Source organism: Pteropus medius, unplaced genomic scaffold (assembly GCF_902729225.1).
Source record: "Pteropus medius unplaced genomic scaffold, Ma_sr-lr_union100, whole genome shotgun sequence".
In the NCBI taxonomy this organism is placed as follows: domain Eukaryota; kingdom Metazoa; phylum Chordata; class Mammalia; order Chiroptera; family Pteropodidae; genus Pteropus; species Pteropus medius.
This window is the reverse complement of record NW_024344378.1, coordinates 25495261-25508680: the sequence shown is the minus strand read 5'-3', so window position 1 is coordinate 25508680 and position 13420 is coordinate 25495261. Positions and strand designations below refer to the sequence as shown.

The following is a 13420-nucleotide window of genomic DNA, read 5'->3' as shown; positions in this document are numbered from 1 at the left end:
GGCACCAGTGGATTCACCATCCACCAATAAAGAAATGCTACGTGGGCACCAGCTTCTGTTATCTTCCTCCTATTCTTTGCCCTCTGACTTTGGGCAGGACATTTGACCCCTAAACTGTTACCTTGTCTGGAAAATGGGGATAAAAACATCTAATTCTGCCTTTCTCAAAGGACTGAAGGGAGACTCACAGTAGTAATGGATGTGACAACATTTGCAAACAACACAAACAATTATCATGTAAGCCTGAGGGCAGTGTGTGAGTTATAGCTAAGAATGAGGAATAAAGGTCACAGGAAGTCAGCTCTACAAAGCGATGAAATCAAAAGTTCAGTAAACTGAACCCCAACAGACCTGGACAGATGATCCTGAGTTTACACATACATTTTCAACACTTATCCCTTTTCCTCACATCCAGATGATTGTGAATTACTGGGTTTAAGAATGATTGGGGAATTTTGTTTCTGTTTGTCATTTAAAGCATTTTTATCCCTTAAGATTGTGGTTAGCACAAGGAATGCAATAGGAGTACAAATCAAGAGAAACAACAGATAACAGAAACAAACCTGCACCTTTCAATAGTAAAATTATTATATATATATAATTTATTATATAAATTATGAACTTGAACATATTTGCAAGGAAAGACATACTGAAAAAAATCTAGCAGATATGAAAAAGAATGAAATGAAACTTCCAGAAACAGAGCATAGAAGAACTGAAATTAAATATATCACAGTTTTGTAGGCAAATTTGGGGACTACTCTAGCTGGGAGAACATGAGGGGCAGGGCCTCCCAGGGAAAGGAACGTTATGCTTGGTTTAAGGAGAGCTGTGGGTGGTGAGGGAAGGGAAATATAGAAGAGCTCTGGGAACTAGACTTCTCAGAACTTCAGAGATCTCAAAAGTGTTGACTTCTTTGACAATAGTCCATCGACATCAGGGCCGGATCCTTAGGCAGCTGAAGCCAGAACATCTTTGGGAAAAATAGAAGGATGAAAGAGGGAGCCATTAATCACCAGCTCTTTTCAAGTCCTTTAGAAGCGGAGCACTGTCTGTACATCATAAATTCCAACTATGATACAGAACAAGAAAGAATAATTAGCAAAGTCAGGCATTATTCTTGAAAATCAGCTCTAATTAAATGAAGGCCACTTGTGTTTTCTAATTGCATGATCTTAAAATTGAAGTCAGGAGTCCAGGTTCATGAAATCTTCTCAGGAGGTGAGACCATTTATCAAAATGCAAAGTCATATGAAATGAATGGAAATATACATCAAAGCCCAGAATCATAAAACTTGGCACAAAGAAGAAATCACAGAATTATTGCAGGGCAATTCCTTCACTTATAGAAGAGGGAACTAAGCCTTGTAAAGAGAACGAGTGGCAGACACAGATCACACAGGTGACCTCCTAACCCTGAGTGAGATTATAGAAATGAAATTCACCAAAGCAGCCTCCCTTGGCTCAGCTTTCCAAGAGAAGAAATGTGGTCCATCTAGTAAATGGTTGGCAAAAATCAATATATAAGGAAACGAGGGCTGGTCTCAGTAAGAGGGAGGTGAGCCTGCCAGGAAAAGGCTTGGAGATGAGCTTTGAAGCAGGCCCTAGACGGGAGGAAGGAAAAGGTGCTTTAAGCAAGGGAATGTTTTAAGCAAAGACCAGGAGGCGGGAGCGCATGCAGGTTGGCTGAACCGATCATTTACACAGCAGTGCATTTTCGCTCCTGGTGGCTTCCACTCGCTTGTCCTACTCTCTGGGCAACAGAGGACAGGACCCTTCAACTCACTCATGCCTTTTCCCTTCCTGCCCAGATGACTCTTCAGATGAAACCTGTCTTGGGTTTCGTGGGTCTTCTCTCCAGGGACAAGGGTCTACATCCCCTCCAGCTGTGGTCAGGCTTTGTGAAGCAGGATACCTGCCAGTGGTTTTTTTCTGGCTCCTCTGAGGCTCTCCACCCAGCTTTCTTTTTCTGATGGAGCTGGTGACAAGGGAATGGGCAGCAGAAACCCCTTGGAGTGGGGGTGGAGGGCACCTCTGGCTTGTCCTGTCCCATAGGAGGAGTGGGGAAGGGGGAATTAGGGTGGTACCCCCACCTCCACAGTTGGCCCACTGCCCCACCCAGGCTTTCTTCCTCTCGGCCCAGCCCAGCCCAGGAAGTAGGTAGAAATAATTAACACCTAAGTGAAAACTCTTTCACCAAAGATTGTGAACTCCTCCATGAATTTGCATTTTCAACCTTCTGTCGCTAATTGTGGAATGCAAGCCTTTATCTCCTCTGAAAGGAATGGCAGGCAATGGAAATTAGGCAGAGAGAGGAGGGGGTCCTCTTTGTTCAGGGCCTCCCAAACGTTCTACCTCCAGGCCTGGTGCAGATGAAAAACCTGAGTGGCGGGGAGTGTCACCCAGAACCGTTGGTTTCCTCCCCGACTCTCCACGAGGTTTCTGGAAATGAGCCCTGTAGCCCGGTCTGAGCTCTGTAGCCTGTCTGGGCCCTGGGGTGTCCCCCGTAAAGCGGGCGCGGCCCAGCCAGGTACCCTGCCCTCAGGTCAGCTAACATGTGCAATGGGGATTGGAAGCCCAGAAATAGGTCTGAACTTGCTAAAAGGGGCTGGGCACTCCAGAGATGAGTGACCAGCATGAGTTGGGAGAACTTTTTGATTATCGATTAATTTTTTGAATGGGTAGAACATTCACCAAAAAATCCCAAAGGTTCAGAAGTGAAAAGCAAGTGTCCCTCTTACCCTTAGCTTCCAAGTCCCTCTCACTCTCTTTACATCGGTATATCTGTATGTCTCTGTGCACATTTACATTTAATGGCAGTCTACAGAACACACTCGTTCGTCCTGCTTTTTTCACAAAGCAGTACTTTTCAGGCCTACTACTTGCTGTGAGACCTTTTAATATCATTAATTTCCTTGTGCTCAATCTCATCTGTAAAAGGGGAGACAATAAAAATATTTACCTCATTGGGCTATTGTAAGTTAATTCATGTAAAGTCATTAGACCAGTGCCCAGCACACAAAGAGCATTATATAAGTATTAGCCGTTACTATTATCGTAGGAGTTAAAAATCAGTGAAGAATTTTAAGTTGTGTAAGGGGTAAATAAAAGAGAGTGAGGGAGAGAGAGACAGAGAGAGAATGAGGATTTAATATTATAAGAAAAAAGTGACTGATTCTCAGATTCTGATTTTGGAAGCTGAGATATTAATATGGTGAAAATACAACAATAACAACAACAGCTACTATTTATTATCTATCTGCTACATCTCAGGTGCTATTCAGACCCCTGACTTACCTTATTTAAGGCCTGCAACGAAGCCTTGTGGGCAGGTATTATTATTCCCAATGTCGAGATGAGGAAACTGAGACTTAAATTATTTGTTACAGGAAAACAGACCAAGTCATAGAAGCTTGGTCTTTTGCGTTTCCTGGTCATGCCGACCATGGTCGTGTAACAGGAGATGTGTTTATGTGCTGATCAGCGCTGTACGTTGTATTTGCTTCTATGCTGTCCCCTGTGCGTGGCTCCAAGTGGCATGGTTTATGCTTAAATCAAACACAAATCAATAAATATGGGAATTACTGACTGAGCCTCACCAATACCTCATGTATTAAAATTCAATATTTATTCTTATAACTATACTTCCATTTCCTCCCATGTGTGGATTCATATTTTTCAAGTACTGCGACAGAAATGTTTCTCAACTTCAGTATATTATTCTATCCCTAACAATACTCTAGACTGAGAGATCACAGAATAAAAATGATCTAATAATAGTTCAAGTTTTTGGTTCTCTCCAAATGCCATTTAATAAGGCATTCGTTGAAGCTGATTCTTTCTAGGGTAAAGCATCATTTTGGTTTCTCAAATGGGCGACACACAGCCTCACCCCCTTAAACATAGGATGGATAGCCTCGTTTGGCCTTTCTATCTGGCTCTTGGGCATCACCTCAGTCGTGCCCTCTGCTTTTGGTGCCTTTGACCGGCCTTTCTGCCATCAGTCAGTTTACTCTGACATACCTCCTAATCTGCAGTTTTTAATATGCTGCACTTGGAGAAATCAGCAGTTGACCAGTCTTGATGTGACTGCGTGTATAGCCAGAACTGACAAAGGCCGAGGGAGAGTCAGTCCTGCAGGAGTAAAGAATGACAACTGTTTTAGAAGCATCTCTCACCTGTACTCTGGGTTCTCTGCTTTCTAGGTAGTTAGAGCTACAGGACGCTTAAACCATGGTGCATGTTCACAGTTGGTTCCTTGTCTGTGGTTATTATGGGATACATAATACTATGGGATATTATATGCATCATAATACGGGATATAAGAGCAGTGAGGAAGACATTCTCAGGAGGCAGCCCAAAGGGATGTTTGGTGACTCCAAATGCGGTGGGCTTTGTCCCTTTCCTCACGTGCAGGAGGGCAGCACGGCCCCTGACCAGTGGCCTCCTCCCTCTCCACCAAAGCGTGGAACCTCAGTTACCTGCAGAAGGGTTAGCACTGTTTTGGGGAACTGGCAGGCAGGGTTAGCGGTCCCTGTGCTATCCTAGCTCAGACTCTTCCCACTTGAAGAGCTAGTTCAGGGAGCAATAACAACCTTAAGCAAATACACGACTTAAGATTCCACTGGTGGGTTTTCTGATGAAGACGAGTCATAAGAAAGGTTGTTCAATGAGCTGGTGCCATTGTAAGTTCTACCAAATTGTTCTGGGTCTCTTGTTCTGTGAACTGCCTGTTCCCCTCCTTTGCCTACGCTACTGAGTTATACTTGCTGATCTTGCCAATTGGTGTGTGAGCTTTGTAAAACAGGAAACTAACCTTTTATCCGTCATTGACTGAAAATGATTTCTCTTCTTATCTTATTTTGTTCACAGCATTTATTTTTGCCATACACAAATTGTACATTTTTAGGCAGTCAAATGTGTCAATTGTTTCTTTTGGCTTTAGAGTTTCTTGGTTTGCTTAGAAAAAACTTCTCCACTCAGATTATACATTTTACATGTTTCCTTTGAGATGTTTTATGGTTTCCTTTTTAAAATTTAAATCTTTGATCCAACTAAAATTTATTTTGGTGTTAAAGATTGAGGTAGGGCTCTAACTTCATGATTCTTCCCCTATCTAATTAGCGACAGTCCCCAGATCATTTACTGAATGATCTCTTTCCTCACTAAATTGAAATGCCACTTTTATCATAAACTAAATCTCTACGTGTATTTTACTCTATTTACAGTCCCCTCATATTCTGGTACTCTGTCTATTTTTTTCTCCTCTTTAAACTGTTTTAATTATTGTGGTTTCATGATGTATTTTAATAACAAGTATGAGTAATGCTACTTGTTATTCTTCTTTGGACTTTTTCTAGCTATTTTCACATGTTTATTTTTTCAGATAAATTTTAATATCATTATATCACCATCCACAATCCTCTTGGTATTTTAATTGGAAGTCAATTGAGCATTTACATTAATTTAGAGAGACTAACATCCAAAAAAAAAAAAAATCATGTGTTTTCATTTATTCCAGATTTCTTTATGAAGCTCATTAGGGCTTTAAAGTTTTCTTCTTATGGATCCTATAGGTGCTTCATTAAATTTATCCCTATGGATTTTATCTTTTCAGCTGCTATAACAAATGAAATAGGTACTCCTCATATTTTCAACTGGCTGTGTGACTTTAGGCAGATTATACACCCTCTCTAGGCCTCTTCACTTAAAGCTAGCTGGCGATATCATGAAATAGTCCTTAACTATATGCAAGATACTGGTATTTTCAAGGGCGGCTTTGCCCTCATTGCATTTTCATGAGAAAGACCTGGGGTCAGCTCAGTTTCTCTGGTCCCAGCTGTGCAAACGAATACATGGGTCAACCCTAATTGAAGCCTCTGCGTGTCCTCTGCCCCCTCGAGTGATTCACCGAGAGTCAACTACACCCCTGCAGGCGCGATATCCCGGCGGGATGGGCAGTAGCTTTATCCACACCCAGCCACCTTTACTGGGCACCTACCACGTGCCAGGCCCCGTGCCAGCCTCTGGATGGGGCCATTGGCTGTTTATCTGAGCAGGGTGGATAACCACTTTGGATAATTCATGCCTTTAAGTGCAATTTGTGTTTCAGAGTTGATTCTGAGTTTATTTTGGCCTCAGTGTACGCTGAGCAGATGAACTAGTCAAGGGCCTTTTCTCCAGGGTGCCACGAAGACACAGCCAGGGCATGTGGCGAGATGCTCAGCATTATTTGGTAGTACTAGATGGAGAAGATGCTCAGAGAGAGAGAGAGCCCTTCTTAGAGAGACTCTGATTTTAAAACTAAGAATGTCAGGGCTGGCCAGCCTGGGAAAGCCAGTTCAACCTCCCTCTCGGTGGAATCTCTTCCACACTTTCCTGCTGCCCGCGCACCCCACTGTGTTGACCAGGGGGTGACAGACTCACACTCCTTGCTAATTCCAGGAGGGATGCATTGAGGCATTTCTCGCACTTATCAGCTAGCCTAATTGTTTCTTTAATTGAAAGTCAGCAGATAAGCGCAGGTTTCTTTCCCATGCAAAAGAGGCTTGAACTAGAAGAAATAAGCCAATGGCATAAAAAAACAAATGCTAGCTTTAGCTTGGCTTTGGGGAAGGAGGGCTTTGTGCTTGTGTCCTTGCATAATAATGTATTTGAGTTAATTTGACTGGTGGGGGTGCTAAGTTAGCCAAACACTTTAATAAGATTGAAACAGGATTGAGGCAGGCTACTTTCAGGCCTTGCATTGATAAGAAGGGACTGGCTAAGCCCTCTTTTCTTTAAGGAAACAGCCCCCACACTTGTGCAGGCCAAAATAATTAAGTAATTAGCAAAGGCATTTGTCAAAATGCCCAGTGGGGCTGACGAAAATGACAGCTTTGAGAAGGATGAAGAGTTTGCAAATAGCATTTTCTCCAAGCTCCAGGCTGGGGTCAGGCCTGGAGCCTGCGAGGAAAACGCATGCCTGGGACTCCAGGGTCCCAGCTCCACCTTTGGGGTTCAAGTTCACTTCCCTGTGGCAAAAGCCAAGCTCCTATTTCTAAGGAGCCTTTCTTGAAAGGCCTTTGGAACATCAAAGAGCTCTTAACATGCAGCAAGTAAGTGAAAAATAAGGGAGTCATTTTCCTTTTCAAAGGATTGAAACCGTTAAACAGCCAAGTCCGTGGTGGAAAAAGCATTTGAGGTTTATTAAAATTAAAAGACCGGGGAAATAGCTGGTGGTTATGAAGCCGTCATCATCGCCAACAGTGAACTAACTCTACCTACCGTGTGCAACGCAAACTCCCGGGGTTTTCTTAAGGCCATAAGAACCTCTACCCTTAAGAGGCTTACTTATAGTGTTTGCTGTTGTAGGGTGAGTTAAAGATTGTAAGTCAAGGGAAATTCTCTCAACATTAAGAGAAAAGCAACAGTGATAGTAACAACTACTAGGGGCACCGTCAATATGTCAGGCATGTGATATTTCATTCAATACCCACAACCCTACGATGTTGGCATTTATTTTTCTCCTTTAATAGATGGAGAAACTGAGGCTCAGAGAAGTCAGGAGGCTTAGAGCTGAGATGCAATGTAAAGAAGAGATTAAGGGCAAGGGAGTCATAATAATCTGGTGAGTCAGCAGAGTCTATCTGTATAGGTCAAAGGGGATAAGAACTGAGGACAATTCTAAATCTAGAATCTAGAGTGGTTGGGGACCAGAGAGTGGCCTTTCGATGGAGTGAAATGGGAGGGCAGACATCATGAGACCAGGGCGTCAAGAGGGAGTCTCCAAAAACAGCAAGGGGGAGAAACATCACTATTGGTCCAGTTCGGGAAGTCTCCCAAGCCAGGGGAGAAGCTTGAAGAGAGGGAGAGTTTGAAGATGCCAGAAGAGGAGGGAATATTTGCGAAAGACAGGTTCTTTCTGGAGGAGGTGGCCCGGAGAGAGAGACACGCAGCTTAGAAAGGAGGTAGCCATGTGGTAGCAGGGATTGGGGAGAGGACAGTTGACTGTTTCTGGAAAGAAAGACAAAATGAAGGAGAGATTGTGTAAAGTTATTGTGAATTTGAAGTTAGAAAGGAGGGAGTTGATTCAGAGGTGCTTTTGGGGACACAAGAGGATAGCTGAGAGGACTCAGGTGGAGGAAAAGTGGACCGCATGTTACTGTCTATGGAGGAAGTCGAGTTAGGCCAAGAACCAGAGGGGCTGGGTGAGGGTGATAATGGGGTAGAGGTTGGAGATGGGGTTTTGGGGTCCAAGATCTGGGAGACAGAGTATTTCCACAGGTTTAAGTGATGTCGGGGCTGAGGGTGGGGGTGCCTGGAGTGGGGCCAAGATTGAAAGTCACAAGATCTTAGAAGAGCAAAGGTCGTGGAGTCAGCAGACCTCTCCATGAATATTGAATAAATGATGACAGACAAGGGTATGCCAGGTACCCGAGTCTTCCAGGAACAATGCCAAGGATGATAGAAGAGGATGGTGACAAAGATGAGGTGAGCACTACATAGATGGTCGTGAGGGCTTTCGATGGGAAGAGTTTAGGCAGAGGTGATGACCTGGAGGACAAAGAGTAAACCTTTTCCTCTTCTTTTAAAGACGGTATGGCGGTAAGAAATATTGAGGCTTTCAGGGTCAAGACTAACCCGGCTTCTAATCCTGGTTCTCAACTTACTAATTGTGTGACCTTGGAGAAGTCACCTGGAATATCTCTGAGTTTTAAAACTCATCTACATAATGGGGTTGCCACCCCACTTATAGAATGTGTGGGAAGATTAAACAAGGTAATGATTGTGACCCCACTCATAGAATGTGTGGGAAGATTAAACAAGGTAATGATTGTAAAGAATCTACAATAGCACCTGGCACACAGCCAGTGTTCAGTAAATGGCAGCTGTCAGAAACATCTGTACTGGAAGAGACTGCAGGTCATCTGGTCCAATAGATGAGGAAAAGGAGGCTCAGCGAAGCCACAAATTAGGGAAGATGATGGAGTGCAGGACTCTGATCGAAGCCACATGAGGGTGGGAGTGTGGGACAGGAGAGATTCTGGAATCTGCAAGGTCCCCAGCCAGGTGCTGGCTTTGGGGACAGACCAGGGTTGTGTATGTGTTGAGGGTGTGCGTGCCGGTCATAACTCTTTCCTAGGAGATGAGAGCACACAGGGTCGTAAAACTTGCCTCCTACGTATATGTGATATCTTCTAACCAGCCAAGCGAGCGTGTTGTCTGTAAGCTAAGACTCCTTGCCCATTTGCTCTTGATCTAAACCTCTTTAGTGAGAGGAATATTCCAGGTCTGTTCACATCTCAGGTCTCCAAATTCAGACCCATCATGGTGGCAAGTCCTCTGCTTGGAAATTAATTTGCAGTTGCCAGTACTTACCTTTGTATACGCCCAGTTTCTCACACATAAAGTGCTCTGTAAGTACTTACGGAATCAATGAATGAATAACTTCGTCTTCATTTTTGGTAGCAATGTTTTTCTATCCACTTCTGCAATTGGTTGGCTGTGTGGGGTGAAGGATTCAGGTTTAGGAGTTTGAGAAATGAGGGTTTGAATCCCACCTTTATCAGTTAATACTTGAGATTTTCTCCAAACGGCTTAACTTCACAAAGCCTCAAATTTCTCATCTATAAAGTAAGGACAATAATACTTAGTTTACCTTCTTTGATGATTCGGTGATCTGTGGCTGGAATGTCTTGGCATCGTGTCTGCCTGGCACTCTCAGTAATGGTGGCTATTTTTTATTGTCATCATATCACTGTGTTTGCAGCACACACAAATTTACCTTCTTTTTATTTACTTAAAGCTGAGGGCCTCTCTTGTCCCACATTCTAAAAGGTGCTTTGAGAGTGTTAAGGGACTGAAGACATCCCCGTTTCTCACCTCCAGGCCCCGCTTAATAATGCCACTTGGTTTGGCACTTTGGTCAAAGGAGAACCAAGAAAACAATCTCCTAATCGCAACCCTGAGACGCCTTTATCCTCAGGTGTGTCTGCCTTGGCGGGGCGGCCAGGTAAAGGCTTGCCTCAGGAGCCCTGGCATTTTGGGTGCTCACCTCCAGCAGGAGAAACACTCTGCATGGAAATTACTTTAATTTGCAGTTGACAAAAGGCAAATTTCTGGCTTTTTTTTTTTACCCCACCTCAGGAGCCTGGAATGTAACCTTGCACAGCTGCCCCAGACATTCCAGGTGACAGCTTCCATTAGCCCGGCCCAGATTTCTAGCTTAAAGCGGGGGAGGGGGTAAAAACTTGAGTGATTTCACAAGGGGCAAAACCCCCAAACATAATTTAATTCTACCAACTTCTATCACTTAGAATTCTCTCCCACTCTCGTCAGCATACAAAGCGGAGTCGGTGTGGATTTCCTACCGTGTCTGCCTTTTTCTTTGCTTAATCTGCAATCTTGTATTACCACAGTGCACGGGCCTGTGATTCTCAGTTGGCTAGGAGATTCCATCCCATGATCTATCAGTGTTCGATCTGTGTGCGACTGGTTGTGAGGTCATGAGGGCAGGGCCTCCTTTGCTTTATTCCTTTGCGGGATGCCTGGGATGCAGTAGGATCTCAGTACATATTTGTCGAAAAATGAACGAATGAATGGGTGATTTCCAATTTTTCCCAAGGCCAGAGTGTCTTTGTCTGTCTAGTCATAGACTTCTATAGCATTCCAGAAGAAAGGGCATCCTTTAGATGCGGTGCTGGTTGCCTTCCACTTAAAATATGTCCCCGAGATGCCTGTCTGGGGCGGTTCCGTGGAATGCAGGCTGAATGGAATGCCTTTTAGGCTGTGAGAACCTGAGGCTACTGCTGCCATCTTGTGGACAGTATTTGAAACACAAGAGATGTGAGGGCAAGCGGCATTTGGCTTTTTACACCTTTTCGTTTTCCCCAAAGAAATCTTAGCTGATTCTCTTTTGTAATGCGTTAGGCCATACTTCCAGGTCCATGCTTAATTCATTTATATTACTCCTTTGAAGTCATTATAATAACAACGGCTCACATTTATTGAATTCTAGGCACTGGGCTTTAAGTGCTATGCTTCATATTGAAAAACATTCTAATGCCTGTGCTATCGTTACCATCTCTACTGTGGAGAGGAAATCCAGGCTCAGAGTGGCTGCGTGACTTGTGCCTGGCTAGAAAACTGGAAGAGAGAACTAGGATTTGATTCCAGCCTTTCTGGCTCAGGGCCAACTCTTGGCCATCATGCCACACTCTTTCTTACTTTTTTTATTTTTGTTTTTAGTTCTTCTTCCCTTTCCAAGCCCTGTTGCTACAGTGCATCTGTACTTGTAGTCACACCAGGTCTTAGTAATTTGTTTATGTGTTTGCTTCCCCAACAAGACACTGAGCACCAAGAGAGCTGGTCAGAGCTATTGAGTACAAAGATTTATGTATCTCTGTGTACCAGCTATAAACCAGGACTATGCTAGAATGGGACAATATAAAGATCTGTTAAACTGGAGTCCAGGCATTCCTTATGTATAAGTGCCAGGGTTTGCAAAACCACAGGAAAGATGTGGAGTATGTTCCTGGATTATAATTTGTAATGAAGATTGACAAAGGTGGTGAGTGGAGGAATTAGAAATTTAGCTAGTTGTTTATAAACTTATTTTTATATAAACTGATTTCCCCAGCAATGCTCAGGTTAACCTTGACCATGATTAAATCCATTCATACATGCTTTTCTTTGCTCCTTACCCTGGATCACTTGACAAAGAGTTGCTCATGTGAGAAGCAGTTCCCTGGTAGCTGAGGAGGTAGAAGGGAGGGAGAGTAATAGCCTCTCTCTTTGAGGTTCTCCAGGATGGGAAGGGGTCCACAGTGAATATCGCATACTCTACGTAGCCTAAATTTTGAGTTGGACTACCCCAAACATGTCCTCTATGTTTGATGAAAATTTATAGGCAGTTTTCTTTTGATGCAGTACTAGATAAAGAGTAAAAAATCTGATTAAAATGAATAGATGTAAAATGAAATGCAGAAATTAGAATAAATTTATAAATTAAAGCTAAACTTTCAAAAGGCTTCAGACTTGCAGGTTAACCCCACAGGCCTTAAGTCCATTTCCCTGGGTATTAGGGTACTTTGGGATAAAAGTTCCCAAAGTGCACCTGTGTCATTCCTTCATACAAATGCAGTGCCACACAAAGCAACTGAACTCAGGATAGCTGTCCTTTCTATTCTATTCAAGGACTGAGTAAGAATCCTCATCACTGGCCAAGCACAAGGCTAAGTGCTTCAGAAATGTGAAGATAGTTAGAGAGGGCCTCTGCTCCTGTTGGGGCTGAGGGCTTTCTCAGCTCTAAGTACCAGCATCCTATGCAGTGACATCTGCAGGGGCTAAAGACAGAGAAACTGGAGATAAGAGAAGAAAAGAGAGCCTAAGGAAGAGCTACAAAAGGGAGAGGGGAGGAGAAGAGGAGCAAAGAGAAAAGAGAGACTCTAGAGAAGGTGGTATAGATGACCCCCAGACGCCTCGGAGACCCTCCCGAAATGTCTACCTTCAGGCCTTGAACCCAGCCCAAGCAAGCAAGTGCCCTCTCTGGGCCCTTCTAAAATGCCTGCCAGCAACCGTCTTTCACAGTTACTGCAAAGACACCTTACCTGCGTCCTGTGTGTCCCCAGCCCTGGCATCTTTGTTCTGAGGTCAGAGTTGCAAACCAAATATGATCACTATGATTAGTATTTTCATGCCACTGTGTTGTCTGAATGTGCCAGCCTCCTGGGCAGCAGGAGATGGGCACGTGACCGGGTTTAGAGTGAGAAGGCCGGTGCGAATGGTGGCAACCTCAAGTCCCTCCAAAACGAGTGAGACTGCGAGAGACTGACCGACGGGGCACGTGGCACTGGCTTGGACCTGCTACCGTGCGGAGATGGCCTGATTTCCGTCCAGGTGCAGCTCCTGGATGCTGTCTCATCTACCTGCGGGCCTCGCAAGGACTTCATGGCCCCAGTCAGCAAGAAACCCAGAGACCAGATGGATGTGGCTTTGATCTTTTCATCATCTAGTTTGTTATCAAAAGTCTGGTGGGAAAGAAATAAAGCCATACTCTTCATAATAGTTATGTATGTCTGCTATTACAATATACTTCTTCAAAGGATTGTGTTTTTGTATTTGTTGGCCTAAAAAAATAAATAAATAAGTCTTTTTTTTTTTTAACCAGGAAAAATGTGTTTATCCTGGAACAACAAAGAATTGCAATTTGGGGCACAGAAGCTGTGGCAAACCATAGGCAAGTCTAGAGAACAAAGAAGAAGAACGTTCTTTTATAGAGGCAAGGGGGGAGTTAAGAGGGGCCGTTACAAAGGGTCCATTGGAGGAAACTGGCAGTTCAGCCTTGTGGCTTTTCATTACGCACCCCACCCCATCCCCTGGGTTGTGACGGTCTCTCATTGGCTGTGCTGTTGCCGGGCAAGGAGAAAAATCTTCCTTC

The 13420-nt window shown here is 43.9% G+C and overlaps 1 long non-coding RNA gene across 2 annotated transcripts; it reads right to left on the bottom strand.

Moving 5' to 3' along the window:
- Positions 1–2764: 2764 nt before the first annotated feature.
- LOC120609299 (uncharacterized) lies at positions 2765–13086 on the bottom strand. 2 transcript variants are annotated; one of them, XR_005654726.1, is made up of 5 exons: positions 12591–13086; positions 10353–11912; positions 9411–9484; positions 3298–3548; positions 2765–2931 (listed from the first exon to the last, which is right to left on the bottom strand). It is a non-coding gene; the product is annotated as an uncharacterized LOC120609299 (long non-coding RNA). The 2 variants fall into 2 exon arrangements; XR_005654725.1 differs by having other exon boundaries at positions 10353–13086.
- Between the last annotated feature and the right edge of the window lie 334 nt (positions 13087–13420).